This window comes from Paroedura picta, chromosome 17 (genome assembly GCF_049243985.1).
Source record: "Paroedura picta isolate Pp20150507F chromosome 17, Ppicta_v3.0, whole genome shotgun sequence".
Taxonomy (NCBI): Eukaryota; Metazoa; Chordata; class Lepidosauria; order Squamata; family Gekkonidae; genus Paroedura; species Paroedura picta.
Window position 1 is genome coordinate 11,209,534 of NC_135385.1, and position 27,414 is coordinate 11,236,947.

The following is a 27,414-nucleotide window of genomic DNA, read 5'->3' on the forward strand; positions in this document are numbered from 1 at the left end:
GAACTGATTTCACACAAGATCTTCTCCGTGCTGACGCCGGAGGAGTCTCCGCGTCTGTCCAGCAGTGGCAAAGCTTCGGGCCCAAGAGAAACCACTAGGTGGCGCTTTCTGGTTAGGACCGCTTCAAGGCGAGGCTGGGATGGAGGCATCTTTACGGCCTGAAAGGGATGCCTGGCTGGTGAAAACAGGGCCAGGCTCGCCACGGCCCGAATCTCACACTCCAGATCAGGGCTGAACCTTCCCCCCACCTCCCCGCTGCCGTTTCAACTCTGGCGCGCTCCAGATTGGCTCCCTGTTCACCAGAGAGGTCCCCCAAGTCGGCCTTCCTCAATTTTTCCCCATTGAGCAACCCCGGAAACAGCCTTCAGGCTTCGAGAAACCCCAGAAATGGCGTAATGATGGAGATTATAATTGGGAAACATAGCTGTGCACATGTCCGTCTGCCCCCCCCCCTTCCCACCCCCTCCAGACCCACCATTGGCTGTTTTTCTTTGGGGAGGGGGAGCAGGTTGGCAAGACCGTGTACGGTCACATCACCCAACAAATGTTTAGCACATTTTAAAGATATGTAAAAATTAATTTAACTCCCTCACGTTCGGGAAACCCTTCCAGGACTGTCAAGAAACCCCAGGGTTTCAGGAAACCTTGGTTGAGAAAGTCTGCCCTAAATTGCAGTTCCCATCCTTACTAAATCAATGTCTCTCTTTGTGTTGCAAGATGTTCTGGGCAGGGCACACCTGGCTGCTTCATTTGGATGGCTTTCCTCTTTTCTGAAATGCTGCTGGCTTTTAGCTTCAGTGCAGGGCAAACCACACAGCCTGTGGGCACTGGGTCCTCAGCAAGAAACCCTAAAAAGAAGAAGAAGAGTTGGTTATTCTACCCCGCTTTTTGCTACCCAAAGGAATTTCAAAACATTTTTACAATCACCTTCTTTCCTTCTCCCCACAACAGACACCCTGGGAGGTAGGTGGGGCTGAGAAAGCTCGGAGAGAACAGCACCATCAGGACTGTGACTAGCTCAGGGTCACCTGCGTGTGGAGGTGCAGGATGGCGACAACCTGTATTGACCTGTGAGGCAGGTGAGGCTGAGAGAGCCCTGATATTACTGCTTGGCAGAACAGCTCTATCAGGGCTGTGGCGAGCCCAAGGTCACCCAGCCGGCTGCATGTGGGGGGAGCATGGAAAAACCCGGCTCGCCAGACTAGAAGTCCTCACTCCTAACCACGACACCAAGCTGGCTCAAAGCAGATCACAATGGTCTTCCCTTCCTCTCCCCACGACAGACGCCCTGTGAGGTTAGTTAGTTAGTTCTATTACGGTCATAGACCAGCATAAGATGATACAGAGACATCCATTAAAACCAGGAATTAAAACATCTTAAAAGATAACAATAGAAAACAGAAAAGGTAGATAAACGCAGCTGTCCAGATTCATTTAAAACAGACGCCCTGTGAGGTAGGTGGGATGGAGAGAGTTCCGGCAGAGCTGCTCTGTAGGAACAGCTCTCGCAGCGCTGTGAGCAGCCCAAAGTCACCCAAGCTGGCCGCATGCGGAGAAACGGGGAATCAAGCCGGGCTCGCCAGATTAGGAACTGCCTTTCTTAACCACTACACCCCACTGGCTACCAGGAAGAGGGGCTGGGGGGGGAGGTGGGGTCTGTCCCTGGCAAATTGTCAGGGCATATGTCAGACTCCTGATGCACACTGACCGCTCCCCTCCTAAATCCCAGTCACGTGAGGAATTGCCAGTTAGTTTTGTCTGCAAGTGGAGATAATCCAGGCCATCAATCTCCGGGGCTTTGAAAGGGAGTTACGTGGGACGGGCCACTGCCCACGGCACATGTGCAGGCCGCATCTGCGCACCCAGCTCGGGGCCGCCCCTCCCCAGCCCAGAAGGCAGCTCAGCCACAGCCAGATATTGGGTTGCTCTTTCAGGCAAAGCGGAAAGGTGAGCCCGCTAGATAGTTTTACAAGGGCAAGGAGGCTCGGAGGAGGCATTTTTAAAGGGCGGCTGCGGGAGAGCGATGAGTTAACGGGACGTTCTCCCGAAATGAGAAACGTGGGCCGCTTCCAAATGGGTTGCTTGCCCTACAAATGACGGGGCTGCCCCCCACCCGCCCGGCCTGCATCTGTAATGGTGCCATTCTAGGACTGGGTTGGGACATGACTAGACTCGGAAGGAGAGCAAATGAATTTCATATCGTCCCTCTCCCCCCGGCCTGGCCTTGGCGAAGGAGAAGGAGGACGAGGAGGAGTTGGTACTTATATGCCACTTTTCTCTACCCGAAGGAGTCTCAAAGCGGCTTCCATTCGCCTTCCCTTTCCTCTCCCCACAACAGACACCCTGTGAGGAAGGGGAGGCTGGGAGAGCCCAGATATTACTGAAGAAGAAGAAGAGTTGGTTCTTATATGCCGCTTTTCTCTACCTGAAGGAGTCTCAAAGGGGCTTCCATTCGCCTTCCCTTCCTCTCCCCACAACAGACACCCTGTGAGGTGGGTGAGGCTGAGAGAGCCCTGAGATTACTGAAGAAGAAGAAGAGTTGGTTCTTAGATGCCACTTTTCTCTACCCGAAGGAGTCTCAAAGCGGCTTCCATTCGCCTTCCCTTTCCTCTCCCCCCAACAGACACCCTGTGAGGTGGGTGAGGCTGAGAGAGCCCTGAGATTACTGAAGAAGAAGAAGAGTTGGTTCTTAGATGCCACTTTTCTCTACCCGAAGGAGTCTCAAAGCGGCTTCCATTCGCCTTCCCTTCCTCTCCCCACAACAGACACCCTGTGAGGTGGGTGAGGCTGAGAGAGCCCTGAGATTACTGAAGAAGAAGAAGAGTTGGTTCTTAGATGCCACTTTTCTCTACCTGAAGGAGTCTCAAAGGGGCTTCCATTCGCCTTCCCTTCCTCTCCCCACAACAGACACCCTGTGAGGTGGGTGAGGCTGAGAGAGCCCTGAGATTACTGAAGAAGAAGAAGAGTTGGTTCTTAGATGCCACTTTTCTCTACCTGAAGGAGTCTCAAAGCGGCTTCCATTCGCCTTCCCTTCCTCTCCCCACAACAGACACCCTGTGAGGTGGGTGAGGCTGAGAGAGCCCTGAGATTACTGAAGAAGAAGAAGAGTTGGTTCTTAGATGCCACTTTTCTCTACCCGAAGGAGTCTCAAAGCGGCTTCCATTCGCCTTCCCTTCCTCTCCCCACAACAGACACCCTGTGAGGTGGGTGAGGCTGAGAGAGCCCTGAGATTACTGAAGAAGAAGAAGAGTTGGTTCTTAGATGCCACTTTTCTCTACCTGAAGGAGTCTCAAAGGGGCTTCCATTCGCCTTCCCTTCCTCTCCCCACAACAGACACCCTGTGAGGTGGGTGAGGCTGAGAGAGCCCTGAGATTACTGAAGAAGAAGAAGAGTTGGTTCTTAGATGCCGCTTTTCTCTACCCGAAGGAGTCTCAAAGCGGCTTCCATTCGCCTTCCCTTTCCTCTCCCCACAACAGACACCCTGTGAGGAAGGGGAGGCTGGGAGAGCCCAGATATTACTGAAGAAGAAGAAGAGTTGGTTCTTATATGCCGCTTTTCTCTACCTGAAGGAGTCTCAAAGGGGCTTCCATTCGCCTTCCCTTCCTCTCCCCACATCAGACACCCTGTGAGGGAGGGAGGCTGAGAGAGCCCTGAGATTACTGAAGAAGAAGAAGAGTTGGTTCTTAGATGCCGCTTTTCTCTACCCGAAGGAGGCTCAAAGCGGCTTACATTCGCCTTCCCTTTCCTTTCCCCACAACAGACACCCTGTGAGGGAGGGGAGGCTGAGAGAGCCCTGAGATTACTGAAGAAGAATTAGTTCTTATATGCCGCTTTTCTCTACCCGAAGGAGTCTCAAAGCGGCTTACATTCGCCTTCCCTTCCTCTCCCCACAACAGACACCCTGTGAGGGAGGGGAGGCTGAGAGAGCCCTGAGATTACTGAAGAAGAATTAGTTCTTATATGCCGCTTTTCTCTACCCGAAGGAGTCTCAAAGCGGCTTACATTCGCCTTCCCTTTCCTTTCCCCACAACAGACACCCTGTGAGGGAGGGGAGGCTGAGAGAGCCCTGAGATTACTGAAGAAGAATTAGTTCTTATATGCCGCTTTTCTCTACCCGAAGGAGGCTCAAAGCGGCTTACATTCGCCTTCCCTTCCTCTCCCCACAACAGACACCCTGTGAGGGAGGGGAGGCTGAGAGAGCCCTGAGATTACTGAAGAAGAATTAGTTCTTATATGCCGCTTTTCTCTACCCGAAGGAGTCTCAAAGCGGCTTACATTCGCCTTCCCTTTCCTTTCCCCACAACAGACACCCTGTGAGGGCGGGGAGGCTGAGAGAGCCCTGAGATTACTGAAGAAGAATTAGTTCTTATATGCCGCTTTTCTCTACCCGAAGGAGTCTCAAAGCGGCTTACATTCGCCTTCCCTTCCTCTCCCCACAACAGACACCCTGTGAGGTGCTTGGTTAAACCAGCTTTATCACCCAGCTGGCTGCACGTGGGGGAGCGTGGAATCAAACCTGGCTCACCAGATCAGAAATCCGCACTCCTACCCACTACACCAAGCTGGCTTAGTTCAAATTGTAAAATACAAAATGCACATCCCAAGAGCGTTCTCCTTCGCCCTTCTTGCACGGGTAACGGGGTATGAAAAGTGGTCAACGCAACGAGACTCTCTGGATCAACCCAGTTGTGATGGGGAAGCCTCATGCACTTGTCCGCCTCATTCACCCACAAAGCGTGCCGGAGCATCTCAGCCTTACAACGTTTTCTTCACTCCGGTTCCGGGGGGAGGCAGGCAGGAGGAGCAAGAGCATCAGGCCCACCTGCTAACGCGAGAAGCTGCAAAAGGACGCCTTCAAGCTCTGGCAAGCTCCGGCTCTCAGGCTGCTGTAGAGGCTGTGAGAAGTTCAACGAGATCTGAACACAACGGGAAAATGGGCAAATGAGAACAAGATGCAATTTAATAAAGAGAAGTGTCAAGTTCTGCATCTGGGTCAGAAAAATGAAAAGCATGCCTACTGGATGGGGGATACGCTTCTAGGTAGCACTGTGTGTGAACGAGACCTTGGGGTACTTGTGGATTGTAAACTAAACATGAGCAGGCAGTGTGATGCAGCGGTAAAAAGGGCGAATGCCATTCTGGGCTGTATCAGCAGAGGCATCACATCAAAATCACAAGATGTCATAGTCCCATTGTATACGGCACTGGTCAGACCACCCCTGGAGTACTGTGTGCAGTTCTGGAGGCCTCACTTCAAGAAGGACGTAGATAAAATTGAAAGGGTACAGAGGAGAGCAACGAAGATGATCTGGGGCCAAGGGACCAAGACCTGTGAAGATAGGTTGAGGGACTTGGGAATGATCAGCCTGGAGAAAAGGAGGCTGAGAGGGGACATGATAGCCCTCTTTAAGTATTTGAAAGGTTGTCACTTGGAGGAGGGCAGGATGCTGTTTCTGCTGGCTGCAGAGGAGAGGACACGCAGTAATGGGTTTAAACTACAAGTACAACGATATAGGCTACATATCAGGAAAAAAAATTGACAGTCAGAGTAGTTCAGCAGTGGAATAGGCTGCCTAAGGAGGTGGTGAGCTCCCCCTCACTGGCAGTCTTCAAGCAAAGGCTGGATACACACCTTTCTTGGATGCTTTAGGATGTTTAGGGCTGATCCTGCGTTGAGCAGGGGGTTGGACTAGATGGCCTGCGTGGCCCCTTCCAACTCTATGATTCTCTGATTCTATAAGTGCATTGCCATGTTTTCGTATCATCTGCACCTTCTGCAGACATGGGGCCTGTTCCAAACAGCCACAGGGGAGCTGCTGGCACATGGACGGCCCTGGCACGGTGCAGCCCTCCAGCCTCCGGGGCTCCTGTCCGTGGACATCCGGAGACCCGCCCCTGACTGAAGGAGAAGCCCCGGATCCTAACCGTATTGCGCAGTGCGGCAAAGGACAGGCTGTGCCCCTAGAGGGCGGCCCTGTGTCAGCCATTCTCGTGGAGAGGGAAGAGAGGCGAGTTGTAATGTCTCCAGGAGAGACGACAAAATGCAGAAAGCTGCAGAGAGAAGCTCTGGAACGCAAGGGGCAGAATGGCATCCCTGTGGAGCACACGCGTCCCCTCCTCCTTGCAGCACAAACTCTTTCTCTCTCTCTGTCTAACAACCACAAGAGCCCGGGGGCGACGGCATCTCCTTGGGATCCCGGCAGGGTACGCCAGCGTGGTCCCGCAAACCCTCCTGCAGCCAGCGCTTGGTCCCCCGAGCGGCCGAGGCCATATAAGTCCATGGAAGTCTCCCCGGATCCTGGGCTAAACCCCAAGGATGCCTGCATGTGTGTCTGCCTTAAAGAATGATTCATTTCGGAAGAATGTGGGTATCAAACTGCACAGATCCTTCCAGCTCTGCACCGAGAGCTGCTGCTGGAATGCCTGCTTCTTGCTGATACAAATTTACACCCATGGGGTGGGGGGGTGGGGGGGTGGAGTGCCGTCGTGTCCCAGTTACTCTGCTTACCATTATGCAACTTAACCCCGGGCAACCCAATACCGCAGGACAAATTTAGAGTTGCACAAATGTGTGCGCACAGACTGTTATCGGGCCGGGATGATTCCGCCTCCCCCCCTCCTCCCGGCAAGTCAGAATAAACTTGCAAGACCCTCGCTGGCCTTACGATATAGAGGACCCTTCGGCCCAAGCCTGTTTTTCTTCTCGAGGTTTCTTTTCAAGGGCCTTCAGATCCACTCGAGTAGCCCTGCACAGGAACCGAGAGATATGCCTATCCTTTCTGTCAACTCCAGAGGTCGTAAATCAATCGCTGTGCGGCCCGTTCCCTTCCAGCTGGACCTTCCCTAAGAAAGGGGCAGAAAAACTAGCTCAGCCAGAACCCATTTTAGTGTATTTCCCGTCTAGGCCAGAGCCTGAGAGTATCGAACTACTGACAAGAAGAAGAAGAAGAAGAAGAAGAAGAAGAAGAAGAAAAAGAAGAAAAAGAAGAAGAAGAAGAAGAAGAAGAAGAAGAAGAAGAAGAAGAAGAAGAAGAAGAAGAAGAAGAAGAAGAAGAAGAGTTGGTTCTTATATGCCGCTTTTCTCTACCCGAAGGAGCCTCGGAGCGGCTTACAGTCTCCTTCCCTTTCCTCTCCCCACAGCAGATGCCCTGTGAGGGAGGGGAGGCTGAGAGAGCCCTGAGATTACTGAAGGAGAAGAAGAGTTGGTTCTTATATGCCGCTTTTCTCTACCCGAAGGAGTCTCAAAGTGGCTTCCAGTCGCCTTCCCTTTCCTCTCCCCACAACAGACACCCTGTGAGGGAGGGGAGGCTGAGAGAGCCCTGAGATTACTGAAGAAGAAGAAGAAGAAGAAGAGGAAGAAGAAGAAGAAGAAGAAGAAGAAGAGCTGGTTCTTATATGCCGCTTTTCTCTACCCGAAGAAGTCTCTAAGCTGCTTCCTATCACCTTCCCTTTCCTCTCCCCGCAACAGACACCCTTGGAGATTTTTAAACAGAAAAAAACAGGGAACCTTTCTAAGGCTTAGAAAGGTTCCCTGCTCTCTTCTGTTGATTGTTCATTGTGAACCTTTCTTTTTTTGATTTTAAAACAGAGGCTGGAGAGCCATCTGACGAAGAGGCTGATTCTGTGAAGGCTCAAGGGGGTGGCAGGTGACAGTGGAGGAGCAAAAGGGTTGTGAGTGTCCTGCACAGTGCAGGGGGTTGGACTAGATGACCCAGGAGGTCCCTTCCAACTCTAGGATTCTATGACCCCTGGCTTAGCATTTTAATCTTACATTTTTGCGCAGACAACTAGGCCTTCAGGAATGCCATGCGAATGGGTATTGTGTGCAGAATGCAGCTTGCCAATACTTTTCCGTTTTCCGTTTTCCGTTTTCTTTTGGAAAAGGGGATGCCGCTGACCTCATCGCACCTGGCGTCATCGCAAGGCCCAATGGAGTCTCTAACAGCCAACTGAAAACAAACACAAGCAGCAAAAGGAGACGACAACGTGAACGAAGCACGGAAAGGAATGTTGGTTGTGCACCCGCTTCCCCAAAGGTTTTAGGTTGCCCCCTAATCCCATCCCCAAAGAAGGCAGGTGAGTCTTCCCTGGGAAGTGCTAGTACAGAGAAGGCCCTGTACTGCCTGACACCAACACCCCCCTGATGGCTAAGGGATGCAAACCCCAGTCTCTGAAGGTGATCCGAATGAACAAGCAGATTCACATCAAAGCGACGGTCCAGATTTGGGATTCAAACTGCGGCAAAGCTCTAACAAAGCAGCACATATTAAGCCAACGTGACGAGAGACAGCAGGGCGTAGCCAGGGCTGGCCAAACGGTGGCTCTCCGCTGGCAGGGGCTCATGGGAATTGTAGTCCATGGGCACCTGGAGAGCCACTGTTTGACCATCCCGGGGTAGTAGAAGAAGAAGAAGAGTTGGTTCTTATAGGCCTCTTTTCTCTACCTGAAGGAGTCTCAAAGCGGCTTCCAGTCGCCTTCCCTTTCCTCTCCCCACAACAGACACCCTGTGAGGTGGGTGAGGCTGAGAGAGCCCTGAGATTACTGAAGAAGAAGAAGAGTTGGTTCTTATAGGCCGCTTTTCTCTACCCAAAGGAGTCTCAAAGCGGCTTCCAGTCGCCTTCCCTTTCCTCTCCCCACAACAGACACCCTGTGAGGGAGGGGAGGCTGAGAGAGCCCTGAGATTACTGAAGAAGAAGAGTTGGTTCTTATAGGCCGCTTTTCTCTACCTGAAGGAGTCTCAAAGGGGCTTACAGTCGCCTTCCCTTTCCTCTCCCCACAACAGACACCCTGTGGGGTGGGTGAGGCTGAGAGAGCCCTGATATCACAGCTCGGTCAGAACAGCTTTATCAGTGCCGTGGCAAGCCCAAGGTCACCCAGCATGTGGGGGAGTGCAGAATCGAACCCGGCATGCCAGATTAGAAGTCCGCACTCCTAACCACTCCACCAAACTGGCTCTCTGTACTCTGTACTCCCTGTGAGTACGTCTTGGGGCTTGAGAACCCTTCCCTCCTCCTGCCATGAAATCCGCAGAGTGACCACGAGCCGGTCATTTCCTCTCCGCCCAGCCAAGGTATAAATACAAGATGCGAGGACCAGGGGGGAGTAAACTACGCATGCCACCCACAGCTCATTCTATCTAGGAAGGGTGAGATTAAAAAAGCAGACCTAGCAACAATATTGATCCACCTCACAGGATCGTTGTGAGACTGGGGGGGGGGGAGAGAGGAGAGCCCTGCTTCATAGCCCTGAGCTCATCCGTTCCAAACGCTGGGCAGGAATCGGCCCAAAGCGAGGGAGCAAGCTGGCTTTTGACTCCCTGGGGAGGGTGATGTCACCCGCGGGCCTGATTTATAAGGGTTCGCCCTGCCAGGAAGCCCCGTTTCTCGCGGCAGGTCCTCCCAGAAGAGGTGGAATCTCCCTGGCTCGGGTCCGTGGGCACGGTGGAGGCCGAGCTCCGTATTTGTCCCGGACGGAAACCTCATCTCACTCCGCGGCCTCGTTTGCGGCCTGGGCAGAAGTGACCCAGCGAGGGCTCCTCGGGCAGAGTTGCCAGAAAGGCTTCTAATTTTAGGCGCGTCTCAAGTGAAGGGGACCTTCCGTGCCTGGGAACCTCAAAGCTCTGTGAAATACGAGGGGCTTCCCGCAGGCAGCCTGCGAGACTGCAGTGCAGAAAACCTTCCTGCCCTCTCCCCGCAAAGCTCAGAGCAATGGGCGGGATGAGGGCTGCTTCTGCGGCCGTTCAAGTGAGGGCCCCAAAACAGGGCGCTTGAGGGGAAGCCGACGGCTGTCGCCAAGTGTCAAAGCCAGACTTGAGCTTCCAGGGTCCCAGGATTCCTGAGTGACCCCCGGATTCAGCGGCAGCCTCTGATCCTGGTTCCCTGCTCCTCCACATGCAGCCAGCTGGGTGACCTTGGGCTAGTCACAGTCCTGAAGGAGCTGCTCTCATAGAGCAGTGCGGTCAGAGCTCCCTCTGCCCCACCTCCCTCACAGGGCGTCTGTTGTGGGGAGAGGAAAGGGAAGGCGAATGGAAGCCGCTTTGAGACTCCTTCGGGTAGAGAAAAGCGGCATATAAGAACCAACTCTTCTTCTTCAGTAATCTCAGGGCTCTCTCAGCCTCCCTCACCCCATAGGGTGTCTGTTGTGGGGAGAGGAAAGGGAAGGAGACTGGAAGCCACTTTGAGACTCCTTTGGGTAGAGAAAAGCGGCATATAAGAACCAACTCTTCTTCTTCTTCTTCTTCAGTAATCTCAGGGCTCTCTCAGCCTCCCTCACCCCATAGGGTGTCTGTTGTGGGGAGAGGAAAGGGAAGGAGATTGGAAGCCGCTTTGAGACTCCTTCGGGTAGGGAAAAGCGGCATCTAAGAACCAACTCTTCTTCTTCTTCTTCTTCTTCTTCTTCTTCTTCTTCTTCTTCTTCTTCTTCTCCAGTAATCTCAGGGCTCTCTCAGCCTCCCCTCCCTCACAGGGTGTCTGTTGTGGGGAGAGGAAAGGGAAGGTGAATGGAAGCCACTTTGAGACTCCTTCGGGTAGAGAAAAGCGGCATATAAGAACCAACTCTTCTTCTTCAGTAATCTCAGGGCTCTCTCAGCCTCCCTCACCCCATAGGGTGTCTGTTGTGGGGAGAGGAAAGGGAAGGAGACTGGAAGCCACTTTGAGACACCTTCAGGGAGAAAAAAGTGGCATCTAAGGACCATCTCTTCTTCTTCTTCTTCTTCTTCTTCTTCCTCTTCTTCTCCTCCTCTTCTTCTTCTTCTTCCTCTTCTTCTTCCTCTTCTTCTCCTCTTCCTCTTCCTCTTCCTCTTCTTCTCCTCCTCCTCTTCTTCTTCTTCTTCCTCTTCTTCTCCTCTTCCTCTTCTTCTCCTTCTCCTTCTCCTTCTCCTTCTCCTTCTCCTTCTCCTCTTCTTCTCCTCTTCCTCTTCCTCTTCCTCTTCTTCTCCTTCTTCTTCTTCTTCTTCCTCTTCTTCTCCTCCTCTTCTTCTTCTTCTTCTTCTTCCTCTTCTTCTCCTCTTCCTCTTCCTCTTCTTCTCCTTCTCCTTCTCCTTCTCCTTCTCCTTCTTCTTCTCCTCTTCTTCTTCTTCTTCTTCTTCTTCTTCTTCTTCTTCTCCTCCTCCTCTTCTCCTTCTTCTTCTTCCTCTTCTTTTTCTTCCTTTTCTTCCTCCTCCTCCTCCTCCTCCCCCCCCAGGTATTTCCCAACCCAGAGCTGGCACAGATCCGGGGGACACACTGGAGACCATCTAGCCAGGCCCCAGCCAGGAGCCAGCCTCACAGCCCAGGCCGAAGCACGGCAGCATCAGCTGTTCCCGGCAGCTGACTCTGGAGACAAAGCGAGGTCAGGAAGGAAGAGGACCCTTGATGACCGGAGAGGGAGGCACTCGAACGCATCAGGTCTTAGCTCCTGTCCAGGGTGCAGCTATGGGCTCTGCTTGCATCGCCCCAAAAGAAACAAGGACAGATGACTGGGCCATGTTAGGAGTGTTAGCATCACAGTCCATACCCGACTTTGTGCATGTCGCATTTTTGAAGTTTCTAAAGACCAAACCGCACCGTCAACAGGTTTGCTGACAGGGAGCAGCCTTCTCTTTTAGGAGCAGCTCTGGGCTCCTGAGTTTTCCTGTTAGTGTTCTGGACCTCCGGCCACGCAGACGGCAAGAGAAAGCTGCACGGGACCTTCTCAGTGCTTGCTGCTTGGTGCGAGCAGAGCCCGGTGCCCAGGCTGCGATCTATTGTCTCCGTCTATTCCGTGCTTGAACGGCGTTGACAAGCGTGAAAGACCACTCCTCTGTTGGAAACACACAGTTGGGAATGATTTGGATGGGACCAGGCTCTAGACAGCAATTTGGTGTAGCGGTTAGGATCGTGGCGAGCCGGGTTCGATTCCCCACTCCTCCACATGCAACCAGCTGGGTGGCCTTGGGCTCCCTACGGCACTGATAAAACTGTTCTGACTGGGCAGTGATCTCAGGGCTCTCTCAGCCTCCCCTCCCTCACAGGGTGCCTGTTGTGGGGAGAGGAAGGGAAGGCGACTGGAAGCCGCTTTGAGACTCCTTTGGGTAGAGAAAAGCAGCATCTAAGAACCAACTCTTCTTCTTCTTCAGTAATCTCAGGGCTCTCTCAGCCTCACCCACCTCACAGGGTGTCTGTTGTGGGGAGAGGAAAGGGAAGGTGACAGGAAGCCGCTTTGAGATTCCTTTGGGTAGAGAAAAGCAGCATCTAAGAACCAACTCTTCTTCTTCTTCAGTAATCTCAGGGCTCTCTCAGCCTCCCCTCCCTCACAGGGTGTCTGTTGTGGGGAGAGGAAAGGGAAGGCGACTGGAAGCCACTTGGAGCCTCCTTCGGGTTGGGAAAAGCGGCATATAAGAACCAACTCTTCTTCTTCCTCAGGAATCTCAGGGCTCTCTCAGCCTCCCCTCCCTCACAGGGTGTCTGTTGTGGGGAGAGGAAAGGGAAGGCGACTGGAAGCCGCTTTGAGACTCCTTCGGGTAGAGAAAAGCGGCCTATAAGAACCAACTTCTTCTTCTCCTGGGGTTTTTGTTACTGTGTTTTCCCACCATAATGAGATCAGGCTAAGTATACAAAACCCAGTGTCCGAAAGTGGAGACTCTCATTCAAAACACACATTAGGAAATAACATTATGTTACGCTAATAGCCGTGCTCTGAGGCCTTGTCATGGAAACCACAAGATGTATTTCCCAGTCCTCACTGACCCTGGAAGAAGTTATCCGAAACAGCAGACATACCTGGGAGTCCAGTTCGTCCTTGTTTGTTCACGAGAAGAACTCTTTCTTATCTTTTGGGATGTTTGCTTCAGCAGGCAGCGATGAGAAAACGCCCACCCGGAAGGAGAGAACAACCTGCAAAGAAAGAATCTAACAGAGGCTTTCCGTGCACCATGAGGACTAAGAATTTTGGGGTTATTACTGATGGCTGTTAAGGTGCTTTTGTACACAATGTTATGCAAACTTCCGGAGTGCACATTCCTACTGCTGTGTGTCTCCTTGGTCCTGATATTCGGCCCGAGCCAGTTTCCAGCACTGCAAGCAAAGGGTGTTGTTCCTCGTGTACGGGATGGGTGGATGCAATCTCATCAGGGCAAGATGGAAAGAACATCTTTCAAGGAATGTGGCCAAGAAGCACAGGCGGGGGCCACCAGCCCTGTGGGATCTTCCAGGATGCTTGGAAAAGGGGCGAGGAGGTGAGAGGGTCACGCTAGGGGCTGGGAGACCCACAGTCGAATTCCTGCTCTGCCATGGAAGCTTGCTTAGTGCTCAGTCTAGCATACCTCACAGGGCTGTTGTGAAGATCTAAGGAAAAAAGAGGAATGTTGTCGGCCGTTTTAGGATCCTCTCGGGGAGAAAAATGGAGCAGGAATAAAGAAATACAAATAAATCAACTGCCAGAGTGCTTGTGGAGACTAATGACGGCTAAGGCCAATCGCAAGACGTATTTATTTATTCATTTACTCCATCTCACCTCCATCTTATTCTCACAACAGCCCTGTGAGGTTGGCTAGGCTGAGCACATGGGACGGGCCCAAGGCCATCCAGTGAGCTTCCGTGGCAGAGAGGGGATTAAAACGTGGGTCATTCAGGTCCTAATCTGGTCCTATATCACACTGGATCTTAGTGCTGGGAGGGCTCCAGGGTCAAGGATGTCTCACTGAAGGCCGCTGTTTCCAAATTGGCAGCTGTTTCCGGGTAGGCACTCCCTGAAGACCCTGGAGATGCCTCCGGAGGTCTTCGGAAGCAGATTCTTCCGCACCGGTGTGGTAGCCGTAAATCAAGGCTGGGGAAGAAGCAGGCGGGAGCCAGGAAACAGACTGGCAGGCACTGAGTTTGCCAAGGACTGCAGCCTTCCTCCCACGGCATTCAGCGATGCCAAACTGGCTTCAGTGGCACAGGCTCTGCCGCTGCTCATCTCATCCGAACAATGCGCCAACCGGCCAAGCCAGCCCTTGCCAACCGTTTGAGGAGCCCCTGAAATAATTTCTCAGGCAGCAAGGAGCCCTGGAAGTGATGTCAGCTGGCCCCGCCCCCTAGAAGTGCCATGTCACTGGAAGTGACATCAACCCACCGCGTTGACAGGCAGATTGGGGGTCTGAGGGACGGATAGACAGGTTTAGGGTGGGATTAGGCATGCAGGCTCCACCCCTTCCCAGGCAAGGAAACCATGGGAGATCTTACTCATGTTCAGGCTACTTCCCTAGCTTGTGGCCGAGTCCATTAAAGCAGGAGAAGCAATGCCACGGACCCCCTCTGGAGCTCCTACTGTCCCCTGGGGGGTCCACAGACCCTTGGTTGGGAATTCCTGGTCTAAGGAGTAGGGCTAGATGTGCCCAGCTTAAACTGGGGGATTCAATTTCATTGTATTACAGGCAGTGTGGCTCCCTTCCAGCCCAAAGGATCTCGAATTAGGCTGTTCTGCTGTTCACACCTCCCTAATGAATACGTTTGTCTATATATTCTAGGAGGCCGTCCTTTCCCGAGATTAACACGAAGAAAAGGAACAGGAAGGAATCTTTCCTCGGCAGGCACACAAAGGAATGGCAAACGTGCTTCCCTTATTAAAGACATCGGAACGGGGCCATGTGAAAACACCGGCCAATTTAGCAAAGCACAGGCATGCTATAAGAGTTAGGTTAGCCAGAACGGCTATTTGGGGGCAGTACTGAGTTTATGCTTAGATCGGTGGTTCTCAACCTTCCCTTCAATACAGTTCCTGGTGACTTCCAGCCATACAATTAGGCCAGTCTTCTTTCACAGAAGTTAAACCAAAACCGACCAATGGCATGAAGATCCATTGTTCATATTTGTATATAAATTGTGTGTTTTTTTTTTCAGGGTTTCTCAGTTCAGTTCTGCCTCTTGTCCCACCATGCCCATCCTGCTCTTTTCCACTGCTCCAGACAGACAAATGCTCTATCTCGATCTACCCTGCAAGGCCGTCATGTGGATGCCCCCCCCCCGGCCAAGCTGCTCGCCCTGCCACAACCCCTCTGAAAGGTTCATTTGACCCCCAAAGAGATCCCGGCCCCCAGGTTGAGAACCACTGGCTTAGATTGATAGGAATTTCTCGGCAATACAGAAAGTCGCGGTAGACCGACGAGGCCAAGGAAAAAGAAAAAAGTCCAAGATGATCTAGGAGGTGGGAAGGGGGGGGGGTTTGAAGTGAGTTTAATTTTTGCACGATAAATCCAGAGAACCCACCCAGGTCTGAGAAGTCCCCTAAGAATGGTGCTAAAGCAGGCATAGGGGATTTGGGTCAGCTGAGAGACGGGACATCTGAGCCTGCAGATCCAGGGTGGAATTTCCTTACTGGCTGAAAGAGAAGAGCTGCCGCTGAATTGTCAGATTCATCAGACAGCCTGAAAAGGTCTTAAATTAAGCAGCAGGAAGAAACCTAGAGAGATCTGCCGGTGCAGGGGAGGGGGGGAGAGAGACAGGGGATCGCATCAGGAGAGCGTTAGTCAGGTCAAAACCGTTTAAATCCCAAGTCAGCAGTTCTTATGTAAATGGAGGTGCTCCCCGAAATAGCCTCTCCGTACCAGTGAGACACATCGCTGGGAGGGTGAACATTTACTATCCTTCTTTTTTTCCCTCTCAACCAGAACAGGCACACATCTGTCCTTTTAAACCAGCCATGCAGGGAATGTTGGGTTTAATTGGCAGGTGTGTGGAGGGGAATTAGTGAATCTGTTTCCCTGTTGCTCTATGAAATGACCGAAGAGTCTAATCCTGCAGACAGCTAGGCATCTCAGGTCTGAACATAGAAGCATAGAGTTGGAAGGGATCTCCTGGGTCATCTAGGCTAGTCGTCCCCAACCGGGGGACTGCGGACCACATGTGGTCCGTCGACTAACTGGAGGTGGGCTGCGAAGGACGCCTTCTTTCCCCCCCCCCCCCCCCGGCCCTTTACAACACACTTTGGGTGTCGTTGTCTCCCATCACTCCCAGAGGGGACTATCTCGTTGCAGAGAAACAAGTTCAGGGTTCCCACTGATTTGTCATTGTCATGAGTTAAAATTTAGATGAAAATAAAATGTTCCTTATGTTCATTGTTGTGGCGTGTCTGTATCTTATTTGGAAGGGATGTTTAAACATGACCATAGCGATCAGAGTCAGAGAGTGTTAGGGCAGTGGTTGAGAGGAGAGGAGTAAACTACCCCCCCCCACCGGGCCTCAGTAAAAGGCGTTGAGTGGTCCCCGGTGAGTGGTCCCCGGTGTTGAGTGGTCCCCGGTGATAAAAAGGTTGGGGACCTCTGATCTAGTCCAACCCCCTGCATGATGCAGGACACTCACAACCCTCTCGCTCATCCACTGTCACCTGCCACCCCCTTGAACCTTCCCAGAATCAGCCTCTCCGTCAGATGGCTAACAGGATTGATTAACCTACATTGTAGTCAAAGGCAGTGAGGTGTGTGTGTGTATGGGGGGGAAGTTAGTTGAATAGGAATACGGGCGTGGAAAGAGAATCCTACAGAGTGTCTGGGGAGTTTCGGGTCTTTCCAGAAATACCCAAAAAGTGGGGCATCCCTTCTAGAACAGGTGAAGCAATCTAGCAGTCTTCCCCTTTTTGTAACTTAATTACTGCTTACTCCCACCCTGTTCTTTCGGACATTTGTTGAGGGGCAGGGGAGTACCGGTTGACCTGAAGTACACTGCATATGCAGCCCAAGAGGTAAGGTCATTTAAGGAGAATTGAACCGCACTGCCTACAGGTTGCAGCAGCTCTGGCACCTTGACGTAAGGAAGACAGGACGCGGGGGAGAGGAGCCAATGGGGCTCCGTGAAGCACGAAGGGCCACAAGACTTGGGAAAAGAGAAATAAGAAAAGACTTTGGGCAGCCTCGGAACGCAGAGGAAACCCCCTTCCTATGGCACGGATCCCTTTGAGGCTGTGCCGGCACCTCATGAACACTAGGGGGCAATGGAGTTGCTGGGGATTACCCAGGACCACGAACACCCTTCCCCGAAGAAGACCCCGAGGTGAGGTGGGGGGGAGGGCTTGCCTGTATCAGGTTCAGAGCGACTCTGCATTAATGGGAAGGTGCAAAGCAATTGGAGCACAGCTTGCAAGACCGGCCGATGCTGAAGGAGGATCCCGCTTTAGGCCTTGGGTGGGCATCTCTTCCCCACCCCTCAAATCGAGAAAAGGCCCATCAGGGGTGTTGTATCAACGCAGCAATGCTGGCGTCCCATCTCTTTATTTTCTGCAAGTTTCCTTCAACTCGCTTTTTATTGGCCCGAGGGAACCAGCGGCCAGCCATCACCATGAAAACAATTCCACTGGATTGGAGGAATTTGCCCACTTCCAATCGATTTCCGTTTTGATTTTAGCAGCTTTAAATTTTCCCCTCTGCAACATCCATGATTGATCCGCGGTGGCCCCACCTTTCCCCCACAATATCCAGGAGAGGCTATAAGTCGCTGTATTTGAAGACCCCTGTTATTATGGCAGATGTTCTGCGTGTTGCGGATTAACTCCTGCCGTGCCTGCAACGCTGACGTAGAGAAGCAGTATGTCTCTGATTGGACAGGGTGTCAGTTCAAAGACTTCCTGGTTCCCAGTTGCAAGACTTCCCTCCCAAGACGTATTTTTGCCCTGTTTTAAAGCGACTGCGCTCCAGCAGAGATTCCTCTCCTCTCAGCAGAGATTTGCCTCATTCTCTGTCCCCTCTCCCCTGCACGTTCAGGAAAAGAAAAATAAATCGTTTCACAACCACCAAACCCCTCCCCGCTCTGAGCTTCCCCAATCTAGTGCAGAACACTTCGTTTCAATTCAGGGCGTAGGAAGGAGGAAGACCCAGATTCAAATCGAATTCAGCAGGATCAACAATGGGGGAACGTAAGTGGAGAACCAGCCCTTAATGGACAGTGGTTGACTGAACAGTACTAATCATGCTTTGTTTACTAAAGGTATGGCTGACATCCATAGTGATGGACTTGGGCGTTCACGGAGAACCAGCCTGGTTAAGAGCGCTCCTCCACATGCAGCCAGCTGGGTGACGTTGGGCTAGTCGCAGTCCTGATTGAAGCAGTCCTGTTAGAGCTCTCTCAGCCCCCAGCTACCCCATAGGATGTCGGTTGTGGGGAGAGGAAAGGGAAGGTGACCATAAGCCACTTTGAGACTCCTTCGGGTAGAGAAAAGCGGCATATAAGAACCAATTCTTCTTCTTCTTCAGTAATCTCAGGGCTCTCTCAGCCTCCCCTCCCTCACAGGGCGTCCGTTGTGGGGAGAGGAAAGGGAAGGCGAATGGAAGCCCCTTTGAGTAATGGAAAGCAGGGTATGAAACCCAACCCTTCTTCTTCAAAGCTAGCACCCATCGAGGGGCTGAGTGCCAATCTCTGTCCCTACCCTTCATATTAGCATTAACTCATGGACCTTTACCTCCTGTGAGCACTAGTAATGTAACCCTTTGATGTTAAGTTACTAATGCAATTAAAGATGAGACTCTGAAGGTCACAATTCTTCTTCTTGGTGGCCAAGATGAACAGTGGTTACACATCCACCATATTTTCAAAGGGCAGCCATCTTGGTCTGCATTAGAACCTAATGCAGTGTCACTTTTAAGACCAACAATTTTTTATGCGAGGTATAAGCTTTTGTGTGCACACACATTTCCTCAGATACAGGGCATGTGCTGGCCGGGGCTAATGGTTATTGTAGTCCACAAATATCTGGAGAACTACAATTTGGTCATCCCTACGTTCAAATACAGTAGCACCGATAAAAATTTAATGCCAATAAAATTAATCCGACTCTGACTCTATATTACATTTAAGGAGAGACAAAAAAAAACTCAGAGCATAAAGGCACTGAGTGGGTTGATGATGGCTAGAAAGAAATACAACGAAGGACTTTAGTTCTCTCTTCAATGAGGGCACAAAGCTTTTGCTACAAAAAACGCCAAAGAACCAAGAACAAATAGAATAATAGAATCATAGAGTTGGAAGGGACCTCCTGGGTCATCTAGTCCAACCCCCTGGACTATGCAGGACACTCACATCCCAATCGCTCATCCACTGTCACCTGCCACCCCCTTGAACCTTCACAGAATCAGCCTCTCCGTCAGATGGCTCTCCAGCCTCTGTTTAAAAATCTCCGAAAATGGAGAACAAAGGGGGTTTCGCCTCTCCTGCGCAATGACCTCCGCTGATAGAATCCTGCCTTAGAATTTGCATCCTGGGAAAGAGCCTGAAATCTCTCTCTCTCTTTGCATCAGAAGGAGCTGCCCCTTGACTCATGTGACACCCAATGTGCGCACATACACCCCTGTACACCAAGGCCCCCTGGGTTCAAGGGGCTCCAGTCTCAGCTGAAAACGAAAACTACAGCAACCGGCCACTGTTTTGGTGGCATCTGTCACATCCAGGGCAAGAAAGAGAAAGCAGAGAGAGATTATCACGGGCCTGTAGCTTTTCCTTCTATTTTTTTTAGCAATGCTTTAGAAAGGGGGCGGCAAGAAGTGTCCCTCAACCGCAGCACATCCTGATCGCTGAAGACAGAAGCTACAACAAATGATCTTAATTAGAGCTATTTATAAGTGGCCAAGGAGGCAAGGGGAGGGTTAAAAATGCTCGGCTGTAGGTCATCTGCTATTATTGGGTGATGTGCTACAGCCTGTGTTATGCGGTGAGTTTGACCATAATAGCTCCCTGGTTTAGGCTCCTGCAGTTGGGCTGTGGGACCAATATGCTGGCACATCTGTTAAGGAGTAAATACAAGCCACGTATTCAACAAGCACCAAGCACTGCACAAAGGCATACAGAAAGACCCAAGTTAGGCTTTGCGCTTCCCCAGCCTCAGCGCAGTCCTCCAACTTCAAGAAGCAGGAGAACAAAATAAAAAATGCCCAGAAAACGGCATGTGTAGTGGCACTCTAGGAATTCGCCCATGTCTCTATGGTCTTGCAGCCGGTTTCTGCACTTTATGGATTTAGGGATGGGCCCAAAGTTCAGAAGCAGGTGATCCGTTTTGCATGTGCAAGGTTCCAGGTTGGATTCCTGGAGTTTCCAGAGAAAGGGTCTTTAAGAGCAAGCAGAAGGACATTTCTTTCTTTGCTTCAGAGCCTTGAGAGTTTTGACGAAGAAGAAGAAGAAGAAGAAGAAGAAGAAAGAACACGAAGAAGAAGAAGAAGAAAGAAGAAGAAGAAAGAAGAAGAAGAAGAAGAAGAAGAAGAAAAGAAGAAGAAGAGAAGAAGAAGAAGAGGAGGAGGAGGAGAAGAAGAAGAAGAAGAAGAAGAAGAAGAAGAAGAAGAAGAAGAAGAAGAAGAAGAAGAAGAAGAAGAAGAAGAAGAAGAAGAAGGCTGTTATCTTTGTAGGATCTGGCACAACCAGATAAAGGCTTGCTCCTGCCTTAGGCTGTTATCTTTGTTTCCCACAATCTATACATATTTAATATCATTACCTGTTAGGCCACGGCTTGGTTCCTTCTTGTGGTTCTCTCTGTGCATTTGTGTCTCCTACCCGAGTTGTTCCTTCTGGCGGTGCTCTCCCAATGGGCCCCTGGAATGTCGACATCGGCAAAGTGAACAACAAAGTTAACCGCTTCAGATATTAGAAGGATCTCATTGGGGTGGGGAGGGGATGGGGATATAATGAAATGGATTTCTGCACACTCTTTATCAATTCTATTCCATTTTTCCTTTCTGTTTCTGTAATACAACCCAGCAACATTTGTTGTTGTTGTTAGGTGCGAAGTTGTGTCCAACCCATCGCGACCCCCTGGACAACGATCCTCCAGGCCTTCCTGTCCTCTCCCATTCCCCGGAGTCCATTTAAGTTTGCACCGACTGCTTCAGTGACTCCATCCAGCCACCTCATTCTCTGTTGTCCCCTTCTTCTTTTGCCCTCGATCGCTCCCAGCATTAGGCTCTTCTCCAGGGAGTCCTTCCTTCTCCTGAGGTGGCCAAAGTATTTGAGTTTCATCTTCAGGATCTGTTCCTTTCTGTACACTTTCATAAATAAAAATAAAATAAAGTAAAATAAAAAGCTAAATTAAAAGAAAAACAAAGTTAACAACTTTTGCTGTGATGATTTTGCCTCAGTGCCTGGCGTTTCATCAACAAGAGGTTTGTTTCCAAGTCAACGACAGCCTGTTCCTTAACATAAAACGGAAAACTCCCACGTTCGGGAGCAGTTTGTGCCCTTCGTGTGGGAGTCCGGCCAGCCACTCTGGATCAGATGGGCCTCAAGGCTCCTGGTGGCAGAAAGCACCATGAAGTCGCAGCCAAATTATGACAAGCCCATAAGGCTTCCAGGGCAGGAGATGTTTGGAGCTGCCTGCCTCTGCCCAGGGACCCTGAGGTCCATGATGGCCTCTCAACCAGAACTGACCCTGCTTGGCTCCTGAGATCTGGTCAGATCAGACTAGCCTGGGCCATCCAAGGCACTTGGAGACTAAAAATACTTATCCCCTCATTCGTTTTTCTTCCGTCCCTACAACAATGCCATCTTTGCCCCCCCGGGGATATCCCGTCATGTAATATAACAAATTATCACGTGGAAGCCTACGTCCGTTGGGCCTTGTTGGGAAGGGGAGCCTTGCGGCTTCTTCTGCCCGTTGCCCGTGGAGAAGTCAACACTTTCCGCTTAAATCTGGGAGAAACTGAATACGAGTTCAATCCTTTCCACACATCCAGCCATCATCTTGTTTCATTTGCAAATATCATATGTATTCTCTTGGGCTAAAAATAGAGCCGGTTGACTACTTCGGCAAGTTCACCCGACACCGTCTCCCCCCCTCCGCGATGCTGAAATCTAAAATCTTTACGTGCTATACAGCTTTGAAAATATATAGAGGGATATATGAGCTCGCTCGGGACTGGTGGGCCTATCATGCACAGGTGTTTTCCCCTCACTTTCACTGTGCGTGTCTGTTGGGTCTTCTTTGTTGTTATCGCACAGATTCTCCTCCAGCTTTCAGTTTGCTTTCTGGGAGTACTTTTGTGCTGTTTTTTTTCCCCTTGTTTCACTCCCAAACTGAAGGTAATCCAAAAACATAGATTCCCCTTCCCCCCCCCCCCTTTTGCTGGTACCTCACGCCCCACCCATAGCCTGCTCACTCTGTGCCTCCCACCTTCATCATTTCCTCCTCATTCGTAAATTTAAAAAATTACAAGTGACGTGAGCCTGGCAATACGAGACTATTGCTAGTCTCAGATCGCTGAGCTGAATAAATTAAAACGACAGAGGGAAAGTTATGACATTATAACATGACTGCATGCTTCGTAACAATGCTATGCATTGGCGTATCTAGTTCAGGGATTCCCAACGAGGGTTCCTCAGAAATCTGGGGGGTTCACTGGAGCTCCGGTTAGCATCGTTTCCTCTCCTATCTTGCCTACAAGCCTGAGAGCTGACCACTTCCATTGCTCCGCCCTCCCAAGCACGAGTGAGAACTTGCATGCTTTTCACATCTGGGAGTGGGCAGCACCTGCATGCTTCCTCCTGCCTTAAACCAACCTTTTTATCACCGGGGACCACTCAACGCCGGGGACCACTCAACGCCTTTTACTGAGGCCCAGTGGGGGGGGGGTAGTTTACTCCTCTACTCTCAACCACTGCCCTAACGCTCTCTGATCGCTATGGTCATGTTTAAACATCCCTTCAAAATAAGATACAGACACGCCACAACAATGAAGTGTAAAGGGCTGGGGGGGATGAAGTAAAGGGCCGGGGGGGGGGGGAGAAGGCATCCTTCGGGGCCCACCTCCAATTAGTCGAAGGACCACATGTGGTCCGCGGCCCACAGGTTGGGGATCGCTACCTTAAACCACTTCTTTTCCTTCCACCTACTTCAATCCTCCTCGCACATGCCTGTTAATGTTCATGCTCCTTAGAGGATAATCCTTTCCTGCCCTAAATGTCAGTGAATTCCTGAGGCAGGAAGGGAAGAGCAACATGTCCTATATGTATGGTGCTTTTGCCTGTCAATCAATCCGGGCAACCCTTTTCCCATATTTTAAAGGTCCCATGTTGCCCGCTAACTTTTTTTTTAATGCATACTTCTCTGTTGCAATGCCCATGCAGAATCATAAATGCACAGTGCTTTTTGAATGCCACCCCTTATGGGATCACAAGACCTTTGATACGTTAAAAAATTAATCTCATTCCTGATTTTTTTTGGGGGCGGGGGGAGGGGGAGAAAACTTGGAAACACACACTTTGTGTTCCAACTTTGAAAAAAAAAAATTATTTCTGGCATTGCCTGCACGCTTCTCCGCCTATTCGTTGCTCCAGGAAGTTAGCCATTTTTAAAAAGAAATTCCCATCCCCGGGAGCAAAGGAGAGGGAGGCGGGTGTGAGGGCGGGATGGGTCAGGCACTTTTTGCGTGTTTGAGCCTCCATACTTCCCCCTGCTTGTTGCCTGCTGGTTGCTCTCCTGTAGCTCGTGCTTAATAGGCTGGGGGATCCACTTTATGCGATTCCCCAACTAGCGCTTTAAAATGGAGGATGTAGCAAGCTGGTTACTGCCCAGACGCTAGATGTTGGCAACGTCAGATGGAGGGACTGGAATATAGCGACTTCTTTTGGCAAACATTACACTACATTTAATGGGTGCGGAAATAGCCCTACTGTTCCTCTTTCCCAAACAATCTGAATGTGCTTTGCAGGATCTTGGCTGTTCTACTGAAGACAAAAACCAGGGGATGTTTCTTTCTTGCTTCAAGTAAGAACAAGTTTTGTGGACAAGCCACTCTCCTGGCTAATCTCCCTCTTTCCCAAACATTTGGAATGAGTTCTGGCATTTCTTCTCTTGTGTTTCTGACAGATCTTGGCTGTTCTACTGAAGACAAAAAGCCTGAATGTGATTTTTTAATACTTCGGGTAAGAACAATTTTAATGTTATTCTTTCCCCCAAATTTGGAATGACTTCTGAGCATTTCTGCTCGCGTGCCTTGCAGAATTTTGGCTGCGCCTTGCAGAATCTTGGAGGTGTTTCTTTCTTGCTTCTGGTAAGAAGAAGTTTTGTGGCCAACCCACACGACTGGGTTCATGTTCCTCTTGCCCAAACATTTGGAAAGATTTGGAATGATGCTATGCAGATACTTGTCCACAGGGAATAATACTGGTCATGGCTGAGGGTCCCGATTTCTGAAGAAGATGCCTCCTCTGAAACAGAAAGCAGCGCTAAACAGTGGCCCATTCCGCACAAGTTTAATGTAGCAGGAGTGTGGCAAATTGTAATCACTACTAAAATGCAGTTATGCACAACGTCGTACACAATCTGCCACACTCCTGAAACAGTCCCGCTAGAAGCGCTTCGTTGTAGCACTTCCAGGGAAATCCCAAAAAGTGGATTCACCCTCTGGAAAGCGCTACACTCTTGCAACCAATCTGCAACACTAGCGAAAAAGTTCTGTGCGTTACCATTGTTGCGGTTTCAGCAAGTCCCTCCCCCTGGCTCTCTCCTCTGATCTTCCGGTGAAGCGATCGCCATTTTTTTTTCTCGGACCGAGCAGAGAGCAACGAATCGGCAAGCCTTCATTCACCCAGCGAGGCTTCTCTGGCTGCAGTCCCTTCACAGAGCTGCTTTAAGTCACCAAGCACAACACAGCCCCGTTTGCAAGTTCCCTTTATTTTCGGCCGAAATTCGCGCCCATGCACGGGGGGTGGGGGGATTTTTTTTTCACTCAGGGGAGCGTGGCAACGATGAAACGGCAGCTCACACGCCAGCTGCCAGCTAGATGGGTACGTTAGGAGGAAGCAAGGAATCAAGGCATATTCGTTGCAACGTGTGTTTTTCTTTAAAAAAAAAAAACATGTTCTTAAAGGCAAAGGGGCTTTTCCAGAGCATGGTAACAACCGCCCATTGGCTGCTTGTTTGATTGACGGCCAGGGGTGAGACAAAGCACTGCGATTTTTGCCGAGACCGGAAACCTGTGGGAAACGATGGAAACGCAACTGGATTCCACTACAAAGGCAGGTATGCATAACGACGAATTCCACTATTTTAAATTCCGTTTTTTCTTTCCGTAATCAATTTGCCACAGTGATCCTGATGCGGAATGGGCCAGTGTGACAATGACAATGAACAATGTCACTCTCCTCAGGTATCTACCGGCAGTAACTAAGTCACAGAATCACAGAATCATAGAGTTGGAAGGGGCCATAGAGGCCATCCAGTCCAACCCCCTGCTCAACGCAGGATCAGCCCTAAGCATCCTAAAGCATCCAAGAAAAGTGTGTATCCAACCTTTGCTTGAAGACCGCCAATGAGGGGGAGCTCACCACCTCCTGAGGCAGCCTATTCCACTGCTGAACTACTCTGACTGTGAACATTTTTTCCTGATATCTAGCCTATATTGTTGTACTTGTAGTTTAAACCCATTACCGCGTGTCCTCTCCTCTGCAGCCAGCAGAAACAGCATCCTGCCCTCCTCCAAGTGACAACCTTTCAAATACTTAAAGAGGGCTATCATGTCCCCTCTCAACCTCCTTTTCTCCAGGCTGAACATTCCCAAGTCCCTCATCCTATCTTCATAGGGCTTGGTCCCTTGGCCCCAGATCATCCTCATCGCTCTCCTCTGTACCCTTTCAATTTTATCTACGTCCTTCTTGAAGTGAGGCCTCCAGAACTGCACACCTGTACTCCAGGTAACATCTGACATGGCTCGGCACCAGATTATCGGAAGGACCATCTTTTCCCACATGTTTGTACCCAGAAATTAAGATCAAAAGGAGAAGCCTTCATGACCTTCCAAACCAATCAAAGAAGCTCAGTTTTTGGGCACATGAGAAAGGGATTCTTAACGCAATAACATTCCCTAGAGAGGTGTGCCTACCACCCTCACTTCCACCCCTGAGGAGACACCTGAAGACAGCAAGCAGTGCCTTTTACTGAATCAGTGTTGATTCATTGGCAGATTTTAAAATGTGGTCTTTTGTTTTATTGATGTTATAAAGCCAGCATAGCCTGATCTTGTCAGATCTCAGAAGCGAAGCCAAAGGAGACACCAAGGAATACCAGAGTAATGGTGCCAAGGAAGGCAGAGGCAAATCCCATGAGCGTCTCTTTATTATTATTATTATTATTATTATTATTATTATTATTATTATTATTATTATTATTATTATTAGATTTATAGCCTGCCACTCCCTTGCGGCTCGTGGCGGGTAACAATATCACAAATCCCCATTAAAACCCCATAAAAACAATAATAACACTGCCAATATTGCCAGCATGGCAAGAACGGCAGCTCAACTTCCCCTCCCCCCTCCCTCCCACTACTAGCGGGTGGAGAGGAGGTCCTGATGATGTTTTGCTTCGGGTCCAGAACCCGAGTCCCCGGGGGAGGCATAGATCTATTATCAGCCCCGGCCTCAACCATAAACCTGGCGGAAGAGCTCCGTCTTGCAGGCCCTGCGTAACGTTGAAAGATGCCTTGAAAACCCTATGTAAGACAACGGTGACCTTCCACCACCAAGTTGCACCAGGTAGAAAGATGGCTACTCAACGGGCGCGGTCTATCAAAAGCAGTGGGAGAGTCCCTTAGCTAAGCCAACGATGGACACAACGGGTCTTCGACTCCCTCCCGTGTTTTCCACTTGGACGCAATATTTGCTCCAGTTGAAGGCTGTGAATTATGGGGTTGGAGACGAATGCTGCGAATACCCTGGACAGCCAAAGTTACCAACAAGATAGTTTTAGAGAGGAGCAAACCAACTACGTCATTAGAACTACGTCATATATCGCGGCTGAAGCTCACTTACTTTGGACACATCGTGCGATCAGACTCCTTAGAAAAATCATTAATGCACGGCATTTAGGATGCTTTAGGATGCTTTAGAGCCTCTTGTGGCGCAGAGTGGTAAGGCAGCGATATGCTGTCTGAAGCTGTCTGCCCATGAGGCTGGGAGTTCGATCCCAGCAGCCGGCTCAGGGTTGACTCAGCCTTCCATCCTTCCGAGGTCGGTAAAATGAGTACCCAGCTTGCTGCTGGGGGGTAAACGGTAATGACTGGGGAAGGCCCTGGCAAACCACCCCGTATTGAGTCTGCCATGAAAACGCTAGAGGGCGTCATCCCAAGGGTCAGACATGACCCAGTGCTTGCACAGGGGGTACCTTTAAATTGTATTATATCAAATGGCCATATTCTTTGGGTCTTTTATGTATTGACTTCGTATAACTTGGTCCGAAAGAGCCTCTTGTGGTGCAGAGTGGTAAGGCAGCCGTCTGAAAGCTTTGCCCATGAGGCTGGGAGTTCGATCCCAGCAGCTGGCTCAAGGTTGACTCAGCCTTCCCTCCTTCCGAGGTCGGTAAAATGAGTACCCAGCTTGCTGCTGGGGGGTAAACGGTAACGACTGGGGAAGGCACTGGCAAACCACCCCGTATTGAGTCTGCCATGAAAACGCTGGAGGGCGTCACCCCAAGGGTCAGACATGACTCGGTGCTTGCACAGGGGATACCTTTACC

The 27,414-nt window shown here is 50.6% G+C and overlaps 2 long non-coding RNA genes across 2 annotated transcripts; both read right to left on the bottom strand.

The window, feature by feature from the left end:
• Window positions 1–565: 565 nt before the first annotated feature.
• Window positions 566–7,866, bottom strand: LOC143827000 (uncharacterized). Its single transcript, XR_013227156.1, has 3 exons — window positions 7,772–7,866; window positions 4,823–4,916; window positions 566–848 (listed from the first exon to the last, which is right to left on the bottom strand). It is a non-coding gene; the product is annotated as an uncharacterized LOC143827000 (long non-coding RNA).
• On the bottom strand, window positions 7,856–26,779 carry LOC143827002 (uncharacterized). The gene is made up of 4 exons (XR_013227157.1): window positions 26,712–26,779; window positions 20,404–20,501; window positions 12,738–12,851; window positions 7,856–7,949 (listed from the first exon to the last, which is right to left on the bottom strand). It is a non-coding gene; the product is annotated as an uncharacterized LOC143827002 (long non-coding RNA).
• Window positions 26,780–27,414: the final 635 nt, after the last annotated feature.